Source organism: Pseudopodoces humilis, chromosome 2 (genome assembly GCF_049639895.1).
Source record: "Pseudopodoces humilis isolate 2021_Gansu_Grassland_sample_001 chromosome 2, ASM4963989v1, whole genome shotgun sequence".
Lineage (NCBI taxonomy): Eukaryota > Metazoa > Chordata > Aves > Passeriformes > Paridae > Pseudopodoces > Pseudopodoces humilis.
In genome coordinates, this window is record NC_142201.1 from 8804901 (window position 1) to 8824731 (window position 19831).

Below are 19831 nucleotides of genomic sequence, written 5' to 3' on the forward strand. Positions count from 1 at the left end.
ATGTTTTTCATATCAGGAAAACGTTTTAAAATTCTTGATTAAATTTTACCAGTTACCACAGGAAATCACTACAGTGGTTTAGAATGTGCTCCTCCCCTCACTATCTCCCTTCTGCTGACCCTGAACTTACTGGACTGCTTCTGTCCAGGGCAAATTGCAGTACTTAGCTATGTTTTAATCACAGTACATTATAACAGATGTTTTTTATGTTCTACCTTTTATTTTGCTTAAAGTACAAAAGATTAAAAAAAATCAAACTCTATTACTTTCTTTTTTATTTTTTTTCTAATACAGTTCTTAAATCTTTTTAAATTCAAACTTAATTCTATTTATTTCTTTACTTTTAATTTATATATGGAGCACATGATTTCTGATCATAACTACAAAGAAAAAAAATGAGGCAAGGCTTGGAAAGTCCCTGTGCTCAGCTTTGTGAGATTTGTGCTGACCCATTTTTCTGGTCTGGGAGGTTCCTTCAATGGCAGGACATTCATATGCTCTGTCAAGCATCCTGCCTGATTTTGTGCTGCCTAGAGAGGTGCTGAGGGTGAATGCTGCCCTATCAGAGAATCACAGAATCATATGAAAGGGAAAAAGTTGATTGAGATCTTGGTAAGGAAAGATATATTTCACTCAAGTTTGGGTCTACTTTATGGCCTTGGCAGAAATTCTTTCAAAGGTTCTTGTGTAGACTTTAGCTGTGTTTCCACTAGTGAGCTGGTTCAGAGCAGTGGTGCTGCTTAGAAATTAAACCCTTTTTCTGATAGCAGCCTAGGTTTCCATTGTAGTTTTTTATGCCAGAACTCAGTTCATTTGGGAGGAAAATCAACAGAAGCTCTTTTCAAAAAGTGCTCCAACGCTTAGAGAGGAACTTTAGACCCAAATCATGGGTGAGGGTTTTGCTCTGACTTAGGCTGCTGGTGAGGGCCACTGCCTCTTTCCTTCAGAAAGTTTTCCATCACAAGTAGTTGAAATGTTTTCCAATTGGAAATAAACTGGAGTGCCCCAGTAGTGGGAGACAGAGCTCAGCACATACTGCTTTGATCTATTGATCCACACATTTGCACCAAATTGCTAAATTCAGCCTACCTGTTGTGGAAATGATAAACAAATCACAGTAATATAAGGAAGCTGGTGACTTAGACTGGGGCTTGTTAGAGCAGAGATGTGAAATGAAGCCTGGGGAAGATGTGCTCTATTTCATTGCTCAGCTCAGAAACAAGAAATAATGAAGGAACTTGTAAAAAGTTAAGGGATATTTACCAGTTTGCCAACCTTTGATTGATGTTTTTCTGAATTTTTCAGAAACAAGTTGAAAATTCCACCAGCCTCATTCCATTTTTTTTTTTTCATTCTAAGTGGAGAAATATTTTATTTACAGATATGTATATTTAATTTGTGTGAAATGAGGGAATTGTAGTCAATATAAATAATCACAGAACTGGGGATAATGTCTGAAAATCAAAACTCTATTTATAGACTTTCTAGTTTCCTTTTTTCTTTGTTCTAGATATACAGCATAGATGGTTTGTGCACTGTTGTTTGTGTAGTAAAGGTGGAATTAGGTGATGCACCACTGGTGGCCAAAATTCGATAATGAAAAAAGTTTTATGCATGGAAAATATTCAAAAATCCAAACATTGATATATAATCATCTGGAGATGCAAGAAGATTGAGGGGGAATGCCAGTGGAGCTACAAGTCACAGAGATCGACTCCCTGTGACAATAGAAATATTTTTCTTCCTATATACTCATTCCCTCTACTATAAAAAGGCTATGAAATACAAACCTCTGCAGAAAAATAAAAGTGTTAAATTTTATTTCAATAATTTAAAAATAGTGCATTTCATCTTAACGTGTAATTCCACACATTTGATACCAAGCATGCTTTCTCAGTAACTACATTCTAACATATGCATGTAACATATATATTAATTATTTTTTATATGGGTAGTAACAATATTATTACTGCATATAGATCAAAGAAATGGTTTGGAGGATTTAAAAAAAACCCATAAATATAGAAATACAAGTGATTACTGAGCAGCCTTGGTTGGAAGATCCTGCAACCAAGCACTTTCAGGAATGTTTCCTCGACCCTTACTCAGTAGTTACTTTAATTTCACTAGTGTTATCAGTCATACCATCCTCCTCTGCATTCCATGTTATCATTCTTTCTTGATGGAATTCTGCCCAAACACTTAATTTCCTTAGAAAATTAGAAATTACAGTTTTCAAACCTATTTACTTCAATATCTTCACTCAGGATAATAAGACTCTTATGATAGTTGATATGTCCCTGATAAATCTTCTTGAGATGTAATTGGATCATGCTCTATTTTTATATGTGTTGCAAAGTGACTGGTATTAAGTGTCACTTTATTTCTCTATTTACTATAATTTTAATTTTCTTTTCACCTGGTGTACCATATTAACTACACTTTCTCATTTGAAACAACAAAGGATGTAATTTCTATCTCATTTCCTGTCCAAACCATTGACATAATGGGTTTTTTGTTGAACTTTTGTTTATATTGTTAAGGCAGAAAAAGCTATGTGAAATGTTGTCAATTTAGCAACTTATTTTCTTTCCTGAAAAAAACCAAAACCAAACCCAACAACATTTAAATAATTTGATCCCATATACAAAAAGAGTACTCTCAGTGTCTTAGGACAGAATCCCAGTTACCAGTGCTAATTATATCACCCTGCATTTTTTCCTTTCCTGAATGCTATTGGGTGAACTTTTTCAACATCACAGCAGTTGTCTCACATTATTTCCACCCTACTATTTTTCAAACCTATCATCATCTAGCTCACTTGACACTGGCACCATCCTATGTTCTATATGGCCTTTGCAGAGTGGCTGCATTTTTTTCATCTGTTCTACCCCTCTCCCTTAACTAAAGCACATCTGAAAAGTAATTTTTTTAATGACAGTTAAGGAAATAATTTGAATTTATTGCCTATTTAATTTAAAATATAAATGGAAGATGGGATAAAATGTTGCAGGGAAAACTTTCAAAGTGAGCATGGAAATTGCTACAGGGAAAAGGGGGATACACAAGAAACAGCTTAATATACAGAAACCTACGTGAGGAACAGAAGTGCAATTAATACATTACAGATGTTGATACTTGCATCAGTGTGTGTTGCTGATTAAGACCAAAGATGCAGGGAGCATCTGTGGGTGACAGCACAGGATTCCTACCCTAGGACAGGCATAGTTATTGTTCTGTCTTTTTCCAACAGTGATGAGGTGGGAGATAAAAGTGGTGTTAATTTGCATTTCACCTTGCAGTCGCTGTAGATAGCTGAACAGAAAAACTGATTATGAAATAGGGTATGGCTTTAGAATGTTAATCACCTTTATTTTCCCTGTCCATATATATGTGTGAAAAGCTTCCTGCCTTCCCCCTCTGCTTTCTAATCTCATGGACTGGAAAAAGGCATCTCTCTCCCCTTTTCACTCCTGTTATTTTGCTCAAGTTCTGGCTCACTTTATTTTCAATTAGAAATTTAAACTAAATAAATAGAATAAAGAGAGAGAACTGCAGGGTTTTGGGTTTTTTTATGAGTTTGGTTTCACATTTTCTTTAGTGTTTCTCTTTTACAAGGCCATCATTCCTAAGAGCAGAGATGCTGCTCTTCACACCCTTTACTGATTTCAGGTTAGATAACAAAATGGAGGCGTTCTGCCTGTAACTTTCTTAGCTGTTTCCCTTCTGCCTTAGTTTTCTATTCTAAAATATAATTTCAAAGTGTTTCAGTACTGTTAAAGAGCTGTTGTGCTGTATTACACAAGTGCCTGTGTTTTAGCGACTAAGTGACCCGTACATACATGTGTATATGAGCATGTGTATGTATAAATCCATAGTGCACAAATATAGAATGCATATAAAATGCATTTATTACTTTGCATAAAGATACAGGAAGGTTTTAGTTGTTTGTGGTTGGGGGGAGGGGGTGGGATTCCTGCAAGATTTTAGCCAAGCCTGAACAAAATGCACTTGCAAAGAAATGAACATCCCATTTGTAATTTTCACTTCCAGCAGCACTAAATATATGTTTGATATCTTTCCTCCCCAAGCTGGTTCAGCATTCCCAGGGAGGGCTGAAAGATGAGAGTAATGTGCAGAGCAGTGGAGAAATGCCGTGGGAGTGGATAAATCTGCATGACCCTGGACACATTCCAGCTACCGCCCTGTAATGTGCTCCAGCAGCTGCTGGCAAAGCTGTTGTTTGCTCCCTGAAAGTCACCTAGCATAATCCTGATTCCACAGCACCACTTCATGCAGTCAGTTGCAGGAGTAGCTCATGCGCTGGATGTTCAGACAGGATGTTCATAACCAGTCCAAGCTCTCTATTCCCACGGCTGTTTGCATGGCAGAAAAGAAACATATGTGATCCACAGCCAGGAAGCAGAAAACTTGGACCAGGGATTGTAAAGCTCAGAGCAGAAAGGATAAAAATGAAGTAGGGTAGTTTTTAAGAAGCAAACAAAAAAAGAATATAAAAAATAGGAAAAATAACCATAAAATGTATCAGCAACTAAGCCAATAGGCCAGACACAGAAAAAAGAGAGGAAGAGACAAACCGTGAAAACAAAGGAAGATGCAATTCTCTCAGCAATGGCGATCTGTAGGTCAGCTAACATTTTAAGAGCCTCAAGTGAAGAAACAGTACAGCAAGTTTCCTTTTATGACCCTTCTTATAGGACACTGTTCATTAATTTAAATTAAACCTCCCAAAGTAAGTACCATCCCCTGGTCCATTGCCAGTTTGTCTCACATTAATTGGCCGTGTCGGCTGAGCACTCTTTCTCAGGCTTTCTTTCCTTAATACTACCTGGCAATTTGTCCCTCTCCAGATTCTAATGCAATGGGGTGAACTCCTCCCAAGAAACAGAAAGGCTCCCTGTTATGGATTGTGTGCAAAGCTAGCAACATGATTCATTTCGAGATCCACTTAAAAATTAAGGACAACATAGTGGCCAAAAAAGCCAGCTGGTGGGGCTTGCTCCTCGCATCACACTTGGCATTTTCCCCATGCTTCCAGTAATTTTGAATGTTTTTACTTAGAAGATGAGGAGCAAAAGAAAGGCATTTAATCTTCTTTGAAGCTGGCATTTAAAAACATCTAGGACTTATGGAAATAAATAACAGTTATCTTTTAAATAATATTTTCTGTGTTTTGTGGGAGGCTGTGTGCTTTGTTTTGATTTGGTTTGGGGTTTTTTTTTAAACTGTCCAACACTGCTTTTATTGCCAGTAAGTAAGGAAAGGAAGATGGACAGGGTTGCCAAGCTACTAACTGGAAGAAACTTGAGACTCTTGAAGAGAGGAGGGAGGTGACCTTGAAGTGCAAAACTATTGCTTGTGGTGAGTGGAGTTTAACAGGCAGAAAATTCTTGTGCTGTAGCAGAATATTTATCTGCCTCTCAAGGTTTTTTCTTCTTGAAAAGTATTGTGTTTGATAATTTACTTTTTTTTTTCTGATAGCTGACAAAAATATGGTGAAACTAATATATACTGTATTAGAAAAGTAAATGAAAAAGCTGAAAACATAGATGATATTTGTGCGCCAGTTTAGTAAGCTTTTCCTTTCTGAGAAGGTATTTAATGGGATTGCTGGATATTTGAAGAACTTGTAGGATTTGAGCTTATAATATGACATGAAAGAAATTATAAATATTACAAAAAATAATGAAATTTTATGCTTTGAAGTATGAACTGCTCTGCTCAGCTGTCATTCTTTTCTTTATTTTCATTTTGTATATCAATCAGAAAATTCTTTTAAAAGGCATTCTTATCTTCTTTTTCAGTATTGTTATCAAGCTGCTGTGATCTCTGGACAAAGAACATGTTAGAGAAACATGTTGTTGAGAAATACCTTGATCATTCCTTAGCAGAAGCAGTTATGCCACAGTAAGTGGAACAAATATGGAGAGCTGTAAGCTTAAGGTTTTGGAAACAGAAAGCATAAAAAATTTGGTTCCTTGCTTTTGTCACAATACTCAGAAAAGCTGAGGAGATATTTCTTTATGTTCCACAGAAATACAGTCTATGTCTGGGCAGTGAAGAATTGCAAAAGATGTTTCGAAGTAGTTGCACTTAATTTATGTGACAACAGGGATTCTGCAACAGCTGGACACAATTTTTCAGGCAAATCATTTTAAGGCAACACTTTAAGGAGTAAGAAAAAGTAGGTTTTGTCTCAAATTGGTACAAAGTTCCCTTGGAATCTCTAGGGTCTGATCTGCAACAATGGATAAACTTTGGTAATTTATCTAGCAGATGAAATAATTTTAAATGGATTTAAAAATCTCTTCTAACAGTAAAATATATTTGTTTTTATTACATATATATTTTCTTGTCTACATTCTTTGTCTACAGACAAAAAAAATTGCAAAAAAGATAGAAAACCTGCAACTGCAGATTTATGTATTTTTGTTTGTTGGGGTCTGATTCATAGCAACTTTGTTTGACAGACATGCTGTTCTTGTGGTGTGATGCCTTTAGGAAACATGAGGAACTCCACAAACCCATTTATCACGTTGGTCCAAAATGCTCACATTACAAAGAACATTTTTTATGTTCTGCCTTTTCCTAGTTTTCTTAGCCAAAGACCAGCATTGTATCATGTCATCCTGCTGACCATATTTCTTAAGTGCCTGTTTTCATGCTGTCCTAAATAATCCTCTCAAAGAGAAGAAATGATTTTCAAGTGTTTCTCTGGAAATTCTCCTTTTGAAGCTTTGAATGCCTTTCCACTGGTATTTAGCTAACACTTGCACTGAATATCCAAGCGTAAGGAATCCTCCAGGTAGAGGAGGTGCTTACAGGAACCACAAGTGAAAACTGTCCCCAATGAAACTGAGGAAATGAAGGGTTCTCAAAGACTAAATAAAGATTACTGTTGTACTATAGACCCTAAGCTGATACTTTTGATGTTTTCTCAGTGGTGGGGAGATAGAAGAACTGGTGATGTGTTAATATGTTGATTTTATCGCTGTCAATTTTTTGGGGAATTTCTTTTCTCTCTCCTGTTTTATTTAAGGTAATCAATTTACACACAGTTTCATGCTTCAGCTCAAGCAGTTAGAACTTATTTTCTACTTTTCATCAATGCTGCATTTTCCCTGCAGTTTTAATTCACAGGAATTAAACAGAATCATTCTTTTACACAACCATTTGTTAGTGAAACAACAGTGGAATACATGGAGGAATTGGGTGAATATAATATTCTGAATTACATTTAGTTCTTTAATATTCTACAATATTCAAGAGGTCGCACTGGATGATCACACGTGTTCTGGTCACCTTCCCATAAACATCCACTGTTGGGAGGTGTTGCTTCAGTGAGCACCATTTCTTTTTTTGTTTTTTTTTTATTTCACCTGTCAAAAAGGCATGGTTGTCACTGATGGCAAAGTGCCAACCATTCCTACACTAGCTAGAACCAGAAAACTCACATTTTAAATATTTAAATTTCCTATTCTTTGTTAGTTATGCTTTGTAAAGAGAAAGCAAAGGAACTTTGTAGATAGGTAGGACGAAACATTAAATAAATGCTGGCAAGAAACCCAGAAGACAGTGTTTTTGCAATCATGCCCTTTGCTGTTATTGGTCTAAGAAAGGCCAAATTTGATAAAATTTTGTCTTACCTCTATTTTCTGGGGAAAAGAAACACTGTCAGGTTAGCCCTGCTCTTATAAGGGGACCTTTTACTCAGCAAGTAGCAAATTATTCACTCCTCTAAACTGGACCTAAGTTTATGAGTATGACATGTTTTCCCTGAGAGGCTCTGTCTAAACTTTTCCACACTAAGAGCAGAAGGCAGAGATTCTCTTTCAGTAACTCTGCATGGTGACAGCTCCCCAAACAGTGGCCTCTTTCCCATGCACCACCCTGGCCTCATGAGTATTCAGTTTCATCTGCTGTTTCAGCATTCTGTTCAGCATTTCTTTCAGTTATTATTCAGTTCAGTTGAGTTCAGCATTTGTCCTTGATTCACAACACAGTCTCTTAGGTAGTCTTATAGGATAGCCTTAGGTAAGTGATTTATTGAGTTACTTTATGATAAAATAGGTGTATGTGAATAGATAAAAAGATAGATAGGTGTGGATATTAATAGAATGCACCAGCTTGCCTTGTACAACTTTATAAATACTTAGGGGAAATAAGAGATAATTAAATATACCATCATGTCATGTGTGATATGCCAGGAAAATATTTCAGCCAGGAACCATCTTCCTAGATCTCTTATTCAAATAAAAATCAACAAATTACAGTAAGCACACTGTCAGAAAAGCTCTTTCCTCTGATTTTTTAAGGTGATTCCACATGATGGTAGTCAGAACAATTGCATTAGTGGAACTAAAAAGTGTTTACATGTTTAATATATTTTGATATGTCTGTTCTAGTTACAATGGCAAAGACTTGATACCCCATCCAACAGCTGCTAAAAATGTGTTATAAAGTCCAGCCTTGAACCTTGGTGTGACTTTATGTCCCATGCTGCTGTCAATGTCTGTCCCCTCTTCACTGGGGGTGCAATCTTAGTTCAGATCCTCAGCTCCTGGTTGGATATTGTGTGAAATTGCCGGTCAGGAAGGTGATGCAGAAGCAATATCTTTAAAATGCCATTCTGCCAGAGAGCTGTTTGGCTTGAAGCTGAACTGAGAAGAGAACAGTTATAAAAGGGAGGTCTCATCTTTTTCATGGAATGCATGAATGCAGTGTTTGGCAGCACAGAAAAAGGGTGCAAGGCTGGGCTGGCAGAACAACTCGTGGTGTTGTTTAGAGGGAATCTGCAGCACTCATTATTCATTTAGAAAAAAAATATTTCAAATCCAACGAGGAAAAGAGAAGGTTTTCTTCCATTCTTTGTATAAAACAGGCCAAACACAAACACACTAAAATGAATAGAGTGCACTCTTCAATTAAAACACTGAATGCTTTTTGGTGTTTTATTTCAACAAGCTTAATCCATCATCAGTAATTTTCTTTCAATTCATCATTAGCTTCTTTCTGTTGACTTGCAGAACAATTCTTCATAGTTAAATTGCACAAGGAGAATCTGTCCCACTGCTTTTAGGGTCAGGATGAAATAATCTTAACAGCAGGAGCAGTGGCAGTTCAATTAGCAACTCGGGCAACTTCTGTGGAATGGAAACACTGCTAGAGCCAAAGAGCTCGCTGGCACTGAAATGTCTCTCGTGAGGGGGAACTGAAGAGTCCTTGGTACAGTTTTGAAGATTAGTGTGACAGAAAACAAAATGAGTAACCAAGTTGGGAAGCTGTAAACACGGTACAAAGCTTTTCCACGCCGTGGTTCTGTGCTGAAAGAATCTTTCTCAACAAGAGCAGCAAGAGTTTGTTAGGCAAAGAATGAACCATTTGCTGCTTTCAGTACATTCATTAAAAAAGCTCTGCCTTTTTTTCAGCTTTTCAGATTAGTTTTTCTTTTAAAACTGTGTTCCTTAGATGTGCTCTTATTTTTATGGTTTGTTTTGTTTTCCTTCTCAGGAGTTGCAGAATTTCTTGGTTTCTTTGGTTTTGTTGTTTCCCTCATTATTGTATGAATGAAGCAATTTTCTGGGGCAACTTTTCAGTAAAACATCTTCCTCAGAGATTTTACTTGAGGAGCAAATTCAAAATACCTTTTCAAAATACCTTTTCATTTTGAGGAAATACATTTATGAAAGCTGGTCTCATGAAATATAATATATGTGCAGTAAACTGCATAAATACTCCCAACCTGTATCTCTTCCAAATTGATATGTTGACATTTTAAGAGGAAGGAAGGAAGGATTATCTGTAAAGTCACAATCAGTGAAAACAAATTGAAGTTCTACTCCCAGCTCCTACTCCAGATTCTCATTGTGATGTCAACTTTTTGCCTCTATTTGTTAAGTGAATGATTAAATAATTTTTTAATTCTCTATTGCTGGATGTTAAAGGTCCTAAATATTTTGTTTTGTTTTAGATTTCCTTTTAGTTTGTTTTGTTTTGTTGTTTTTTTTTGGTTTTTTGTTATCTAATCAGTACAGCTCTCAGTGACAATGAAGAGATTTAAAACATTATTGTTCCTCTGGAAAGGATGAACTCACATTAATATTCATTTCCTTCAGGTCCTCTTCAGAATTCTGTGATCAGTTCTGAAACAAAGATCTAAATGAGGGCTGCACCAGTATGATTTCAAATAGGAATTCCATCTTTGAATAGACACTCAGAGGTTGTTTCCTTTGCTTCCGTAAGAAGGAGATGTTTGTAGGGAACAGGAATGCACAAAGTGGTTGCTTTGAAACAGTGAGGAGTGTTAATTGTTGGCAAGCTGAGACATTAAAAGAAGTCAATAAAACTTTTTTACAAATTCTAATTAGTCTTCTTTGCTCTAATTGACTAATTTCACCTTTCAGCAATAGATACAAATCTGCCAAATAAGTTACCAAATAAGTCATGATGTTCATTTATTTGTTAAAGTATTTTCTAATACAATGAAAGAATACTTGAGAGAGAACAGTGGGCGGTTTTTTTAATTAAGACTACCAAAAGGGATATGAGCTAGGTAGAAAATAAAGATCTAGAGAAAATATTTACCATAGAAATTCAGTTTTACAAGTAAAAGAGAATTTGTTTCTGAAAATTACTTACAGACAAGAGTTGTTTATACCTCACTGCAAGCTGGGACACAGAACAAAGTACAGAATTGTATTAGGATTGATTTTTTCCATACAGGATACCACTTTACAATTTTACAGTTCAAAGTCACTGGAATAAAATACCTACACTTAGCAAAAAGAAACTTCAGCTATGTAAATTTCCAGAAATATTTCCAAAAATTGTTGAAGTGCCTTGAGAAACATATTTTGTAATTGTGGGTACTGTAGATCCTTCTGTTGATGTCTGCTTTACTGCACTTGATGGACTTTTGGGCTGTTATGAGTTTTCAGAAAATCTAGAAGAAAATGATGATTCCTTTCCCCTGCAAGAGGTTTAGTTTGCTCTTTGTAATTACAGGACTAAAGCACATGGATTTTTTGAGATGATCAATACTTTGAAAACCCTGTGCTGTTTTATCACCTGTGCTGAGGCCTATGAAAAATTAACACTTTTTATTGGCACTTGAATCAAATCAATAGTTAAGGTAATTCTTGCTATTTGACAGATCATTTTATTGCACAGGTAAAATTTGGGGACTAAATGGGGTAATAAGAACTTTTTCTTGGTGAACTGTGAATTGCAGCTAATACCAGTGCTTGTGTGGAAGGGATTCAGATTACACTTGTGCTCTGGGATGGATTGAGTTGGGAAATCCCAAGTAACCTCATGTGACTTAATTCATTGTGAGAGGGCACAACTATCACAAACAGATCCTACTTGTGATATATAAAAAAGTATTTTTTACAGATATTTATCAGGAAACATACTGCATCCTTTAAAAGAGTGTGATTAGGAGAAATTTTTGTGGTTAAACATTGGGTCCTATACAGAGGAATTTTGAAGCTGGGCCTACTTGAGACTTGGTGTTTTATTTCTTCCTCTAGAGAATGGTGATATGAAAACTTCTTGTCACACATTTCAGTAACAGATCAGAGCTCTACTCAGCACTTAGCATTGTAAGGCTTTCATCTGTGTTAGGTCTTACAGGCATTATTAAAATAACACTTGGTTTTAGCTGTCTTTCTTACCCTTGAAGGAGATGAAATGGTTTGCTGTGTGCCTATCACTTACTAAGAGCTATTTTGAAAGTAAACTAGAGTGTGGGAAATTCTGCCTCACGTTCCAAAGAGCACATCCCAGCAACTTTGGACAAGAGACACCCTTAAAATTCTCAAAATGTGGTGCAGATATTCCCACAGTACTGAGGAATCCTACATACAAACATAACATATCTAGCTACCACTGTCATATTGCCCTTACATAAACTGTCCCCAGCCTGCAGTAGGAGTTCAGTGGGGTTTGTTTTAATTACTGTCTTACTTTTGTTTTATTTAGTCTTTTAGGACCAGGGAAAGGATATGTAGTGACAACACTGTCTTTGTGCAAAACTACAAATTAATATGTGATCTGAAGCAATGATCATGATAAGTGATGGTAAACAATCCTTATGTATTAAAAATTGGAGATGGAGGAGAGAGGATTTTTTGTGTCAATAATCAGTGAAAGGAATAAAGATGCAAGAAATAGCAAATCAAATGGCAAAGATGAGGTTTTAATAGACCCATGAGTCCTGTGCCTTGACTTAAAAGCTCAAGTGCAAGCACTGAGTTAGCGGTAGCTTAATTCTAAGAGGGATTTTAAGGTAAAGACAAGAGGGAATTGCATTAATAGACTCATTCCTTTTAAAAGCCTGAACAGAGGATGTTATGGTAAGGTGCACATATGGTGCATATCTTAGCAGTCTGTAGTCCTTGAGGATGGTTCTTATAACTCTAAAATACATTGCCTAGCTCCCACTTAAGAATTTTCTTATGTGGACAAAAACCCCCCATTTTCTTCACAGACAAGGATAAATTACTTTTATCATGCAAGGATATTGCAATTTGTTTTTACTGCATAAACGTCCCTTAAGTTTAATTTTTCTACACAAAAGGAAGATTTCTAGTCAGTCAGGGCAGTGGGGGGTGTGTTTCAGTAGACTTGGGATCTACTCAAAGTACTGCCAGAGGCTTTTTAAGTCACTTTAGGGAAATCATCTCCCAGTCATTCTTCTTATGTTTAGAGCTGTGACTGAGAAGTTCTGTGTGATGCAAGTAATGTCATATTAACACACCTTTGTCCAATCAGGGTGACAAAATTAAATTTTGGATATATTTTATAAGCCTGTTTTCTGTCTTAGCAGGCAATTTTAATACTGGCAGAGCAAAAACTTAAGACTTTCCAAGCAAAGGGACTGATCATAACATCACACTATATATTAACAAATATGTCCCTTCATTACTTTAACATTAATATAAGGGAAAAGTTGTTTGTATAATCAATGCTTAATATATTTTGCAGGTTTTGCATTTTGAAAATACTAAAAAAACCCCAAATAAATTATGCTCAATTAAAAATTGAGTAATTTCAAATGACCATAAAGATGAAAAATTATAGCCTTCAAAGGAAACCTTCAGTAGATGGTTTATTTTAATTCTTTTAAAATCTATGAAATGTATTTCTAGAGAAGTGATGCTAGCTATAACCAATAAGTACGGAAAGGACTTTATAATATATAAGAGCAAAGTATAAAAAATATCATAATTTTAGCAAGCAGTAAACATCAATCCAGATTTAGAAATTACCAGAAGTTCACAGTGAAAGTAAAAATGAGAGAATTGGGCTGTGTTTACTTTTTAAAAGTATTTTTTATAGGTGAACATTATTAGCTCTCATAGATGGTTCCATTATTTTTCATTGCTACATAATTTCTTCCTGAAATTTCCATTTCCCCTAATCATCACAAATGTATTTGTGTTTCAGTTCCATGAAGAGTCTGCATATCCCTGTTTCTCACACTGGGCTTAGTCATGGACACCTGTTTGTGTCAGCAACATTCAGGTCTCCATGCTAAAGAAGGCACTGAAAGTAAAAAATCCATAGTGATCCCTAATGGTACTCTAATAATTATTAATTAGTTGCACCAGGAAATCAATCAAATTTTGCCATGTTTTATGCCGTGAAAGTATGGAAAAGTTGGCAGTGATGCCAAGTGGATGCAGAAAAAGATACTCTCTCAACAGATTTTTGAGGAAGTTGCATTTTATTATTGTGCTGCACAAACACAGGATTTCATGGTTTCAGGCAAGGATTTTCAAAATCAGACATGTGACTCATCATGCCTTAATATACATCCAAAATCACTGCTAATCTTGGAATAATAACTGCTAATACAGCTAGTGAAGAAGCTTGGTTATATCAAGCCATAGATTTTTGACTCAAATTCATTTGAAAATGCCTGCACTCTATTTACAATAATCCAGTAATCTTTATTCCCTTCATTTCCTTATTCCCCCACAACTCCCTATTTCTGGAAGGATTCCAACGGTTAAAAAAAATACTACAGATTTATTTAAAACCCATTTTCCAAAATGTGATGAAGTAATAGAAAGAATTTAATGAGGAACATCATTATGTGTTCAACAGAAAGTTTTCTCACTGATCTTGTAGCAAAAAAAGAATCTACTCCTCATTATTGGTGTCTTTCTGACTCAGCCAGGCTTTCATGTAAAAATAACACTAAGCTCACAAACTTGTGGTGGAATGGCAGCTATATTAGACACAGTTTTATTACCACTTACCAGTTATTTTTAGAAACCACATATCAGCTTTTAACTTGAGTGGCAGAGTAGCAAAGAGGAAAATTTGTTCATAGCTGGAATTTCTCTGAGGACACAGAGAAGTACCAACACTTAGGGGAGATAGAAATGAAGGCTTCAAATCACAGCTAATATTAACCAAGGAGTATGTAAAACATCACTATTGATTTTTTGAATGAATCTTGTCAATTTGGCATTATTTTAATTTTTGACGTGCTGATCAATACATTTCTTGATGTAAAACTTGCAAAAACTCTTTCAGTTACTGAGGATCATGACAGCTCAGAACAGTGATGGATTTGCTTGCCACTGCACACTCCTGAGTATGTCTTTTTTAAAAAAAATATATATTTTTTTTTACTGAAAATTTTGAACCTTCATCCAAAATGCTACCGTATTGTACACAGAGACTTTTCTATGCCTTTTTCTATTTTCTATTTTTCTATTCTTTTTGACAACAAAGTCAAAAGAAGGCAATATTCTTGTTAAGGAATCCTGTGGAAACACTTCCATTACTTTCCAATGCTAAGATTTTCAGGATGCCATCAAGCTAACTCCCTGAGAAAAAGAAAAGTCAAGAAAGGAAAACTCTAAGTATTTACAGGTATCTAATGGAGAAGAATAGCTGTTGCTGCTATGAGGCCAAATAGAAGTGATTGCTTTGTCTGGCAGGGGTGAAAATATTGCAAGTACTACTAAGAAGTAAATTAAAAGAATAATTAAACAAAATAAAAATGTTAGAGGTTCTCTAGATTGCAGAGGAAGACCCTTGTGAATCTGCCACTGGTCAGTACAGTTGGTGATATAAAATTAATGAGCACATTCTAAACTAAAATAATGAAGACAGAATTAACTAATAAACTCTATTCCTTAGTATAATGTTCATTAGAGTGTTCATAGTTTACTCAATATAGGGCTGTTTGAAAGTTTAACTTTTAATGTTTTCTCTCTTTCTGTGAATAAAAGGTACAACTTTTTCTTTGACAGGAAAATTTTAAATTTCCTAGCACATATATTTAGAATTTATTTGAGTTTTTGGTGCTTAATGTTTTGTTCCTATGATTTGTTGAGTTTTAATCTAGAGTACAGGATGTCTATCTGAAGATTTTCTGAGCTCCTACAAATGTTAGCAGCATAATTTGAATATTTTCTGAAGAAAATATATTATAATTATTTTGATGCTTAATGATGGACATGAGAACCTGAACAAAGACCAGGTTGTTAAATTATCTCAAATAAATAAACTAATATAAATGTTGCACTGATCATCATATTGTTATACTAAAAATCAGGAACTAAAAAATAAACCCAGACACACTTATTCTTGAGAAAATTACTATAAAGGCATAAAAATAGAGGCTGCTGTGCAGCAATCACTCTGGTTAATCAACAGGCATTTAACTGTAGCTCTGTAAGTTAAAAATCTGACTGACTCAAACATTGCCATGTAAAAAACAATTAAAAAACAGCATAGAAATTGTCCATTGCTGTTATCTATTGTTGATGCAACTTTGGATTGTGTTTGGGATGATATATTGGCTGTTTGCTGGAATTTGAACATCAGTGGAACGAGCGAACAAATATTAACCCCTGCCTCTCCTCCATTTCCTCCTTAGAGATTAAATACTGTATAAAGATGAGTTTTTAAACCCCCAAATGTCCTAATGCAGTGCTGTCACAATAGCAGTGATGACTTTAATAGTTACCTGTTTTGTGAGCAACCCTAAACAGCCCCCAATGCACTTCCCCTTCCTCTAATTTTTCCTAGACTTGATTTTCCTATTTTAGTGTAACCCAAGACAGCCCTCAAACATTTCAGACATCTTCTGTCATTCTCACCCTCAGCTGTTTAGACAAGACTTCTTATCAATTTTTCCTTCCTGACACAGATCCTTATCTTAATTGATAGCATGTTTTCTCATATACCACATCCCCATGGGTTGTGATTACTTTTCTTGGCTGACAGGTATCTCAAAAAGGAGCTGAGTCTGGAGTGTGAAAGAGACAGATGTGTTTAGAGCAGCACAGGAAGAAGAAATAAAAAGGGAGAGATTCTACAGACAGAAGAGACTTGTGGAATAGGGTGTTGAAGTTAAGACAAGGAGAAGCTGAATGGAATAAAAAGTGGTGCTGTCATCTGAGAGCACATGAAGACGGAAGAGGGTAGCCAGCTTTGGTTTCCTGTTGATGCCAGTTACAGCAGCATGCAACTAAATTAATGGCTGACTCTCTTCATTTGTCTAAATGCAAAATTCAGAATTACATTCCTCACACGAAGTTCACTTGGATGTACTTCAGAACAGTCGGACATCTGCATCAAAAACCACTTTACCAGGACTGAAAGTTCTGTAGTCAGGCTAATGAACAAGAAATAGACATCAGATATCAGTTTGAAGGTTTCTTGCTGCCTTTAAAATGGAGAATATCAAACCCCAGTTTATGTTGGTGTACAATGAAGGGCATGTTAAGAAAGAAATGAAAAGTGGGGGACTCAGTTTTCAGGAGTATGTGTGAGCTCAGATTTTATGGGCATTATGAGCATGTAAAAATGAAAACCTTGATGCCACAAGTTTCTAGCATAGACACTTTTATTCATCTGTGGGAACCTGCTACAAATGAGACTGCTAGTACAAGGGACTCAGATTTCCTGGATTTTTTAAGACCTAAATCCCTTTAAGATCTTATCTGCTCATCTAAAATTGTCAACAGTATTTCATGTCAGTATTGACTTGAAAATTGGATTGGCTTCTCACAAGGACCAGAGAAAGCCTTTATGTAAGAGATCATGCTGGACTTGATTCTGTGATGTCTTGGAGACTGATGATGTCTGGGCAGCCCTTCTTGAACGTGTGGGTTTGACTGGATGACCCCTCAAGGCCTCACCTCAACCATTTGTGATTAAGAGATACATTAGAAAGGATTTAAACCCTGGTGACAAGGAGAGTTACCCATTCTCTGTTTGGGTCAGTGTTTAGGCCCTGTTGTTACAGACATCCCAGGAAGAGCACTAAATTCAGTACCTGCCTCTATGGGACACAAGGAGTTCTCAGAAATGGTCCTTGGCCTTAGCTGAATGTGATGAGGCCAAAAATTGTGAACTGGGAAATTTCTTCCTTTTTTTTTTATTTTAATTAAGTTATTTTCAGTAAGAAATAAGGCAATTCTTGCAGACATATTCAAAGATTTAAAAATAAAATAAAATTGTCATGTAAACCAGATGTCTCATAGAAGTATTGTTTTCTATTTAGTAGCCAGTGCTGGGATGTAGTTATGGTTACCAAATAATTGAATATAAGCATGAAGGAAGATGTATACTATTTTTTTTTTCCTCTGAAGGGAAAATGACAGAACATAAACATTTTACAAAACTTTTCATTCCTGGTTACAGAAGTTGCTTGAAATTTAAAAGGCTCAAGGACTAATTCATTTTCTGTACTTCTTCACTTTTTAAATTGGAAATCTCTCTGCTAATATAAGTAGTCTTGAAATGGTATAAGTTATTTAATAATTTTCAAGAGCACTAATTCAAGAGTAGCTAAAAAACTTGCTACAGTGAGACTGAAATTAAAATGTAACAATAAAAGCCAAAAAACACCCTAGTTTTCATAATTTTTCATCAGAACTTACAGAATGACCTGAAATTCCATTTCAAGCTCACCATGTCATATTTCAAAAGTAGTCTTAACATCTGCCAAAACTTTCATAAAATGAGACACTTTGATCAGTGCACATTCTCTGCACATTTGATAGCAAAGACTATATATACTTATTTTATATGTAAACACCACATGACAAGTCATACTAAATACCACTTTATCATGTGTTTTTTGTAGCAGAAGAGTTTTAATAAACAAAAGGATTACATTTAAATGTGCTAGGCCAGACCCAGCAACCTAGAGAATACATAGGATTCATAGCACCTCCATGTATGGCCCAGTGATTTCTCTGCTGTTGATTCTCCCAGGTGTTACTGAATAAAAATCACCAATTTGTTGTGTTTTGAGAGCCTGCAGAGAGTCTCTGGGTTTCCCAAACCAGCTGCTGAATCCATGTCTGAAGGGGTGGCTGTTGGATCCAGAAAATGATCTGCCAGGCAAGGTAGAGAGGAGAAATAAGGAGGCACAGAAAAGCCTGTAGGAAAAGGACACATTTTATGGAGGAGTATTGAAATGATGTGTCCAGGAGCTTACAGGCTGTGCAAGTTAGAAAAATAAGGCAAACCAGACCCTGCTCCTGGGACCAGAACATAAAATATTTCCCACTTCTAGTTTTTCCCCTCAAATGCTTTAGGCTTTCTTCTAATAGATGACTTTTTCTTCTTGAGAAATGTAATTAAAATAAATTTTATGTAATTTGTATCAGAAAACATTTAATCAGAATAAAAACCTGGGCTAATCCTTGACATTCTTCACTCTTTTGGTTTTTAGGAAGCCTTTTTCCACCTTTTTCCATCAATATAGATCTCAATGTTATCAGGTACAAAATATTCATTCAGTTCATTTTCCTGAATAGTCTTGCCATGATTGGCATTGTTCCTGTTGCAGAAAGAGTCTGGTTGAGGATGGCTCTTTCTGTGATGCATCACAGAATGTCAGGAACTTCAGCAGGCGTCAACACTTTGGGGGATTAAATTAGTAGTGATATGTTCATGTAGTTTGAGGATCTGTGGTGGTGTCAGCTCTCCCTTTGACATCAGTGTCAGAGCAAACCTGACCTTAGAGGACAAAAAATCCCCTTCTGAGGCTCAGTGCTAGCATTAATACCACCTCCCTCCATCAGAACTGCCTGCACTACTCTATAATCAGTTTATAAAGACACAGCAGCCTGTTTAATCACACCCAGTGTCAATGCTGGCATTTGACTTGATCATGTAGATCCCCAAAAGATTAGAGCTTGTTTTGCTCATGGCAGGATTTCAATGCACAGACAGCTCTATAAATATTCCCACAAAGCTAAACTGTCTAAACAGGCTGCTGTGCAATTTCAGGTGGAGCAGGATGATGTTTCAGCACTTAAAACAAGCTACCAAAAGCAGGAATTGTGAGGGAGGAATAAAGGAAATTATTTCAGGAACAATACAAGACTTGTTATTTTAAAAGTAACAGTAAACCTGACGGGGCAGGAAAGATCTTTGCAAAAGGATGGACTGAGCCAGCCCATTGGAATTATATAGGGAGAGTCAATTATGACCCATTCTTCTACTCAGAGCCAAATCTAAAGTCCTTACAATTTTTAATTTCTTTTCAAATGACTTCCTCAAAGACTTTAAGTGCATTCTTCAACAGGTAGACAAAGAGAGAAGATACTTGTTTTTCTGCATGAAAGAGTATCATATTATTGGGATGAAGAAAATAATTTCAGTATGAGAACATGTGCTAGAACACACAGACATCTCTTCACCCAGTGACCTTTTAACACCCATTTTTCAGTGCTACAGTGATTGTTTGTCAGCATTTTAAAGGTACCCGAAGTCTATATAACCAGTAATGAAAATTTTAATTCTAGGAATGTGAATTTTTCAAACA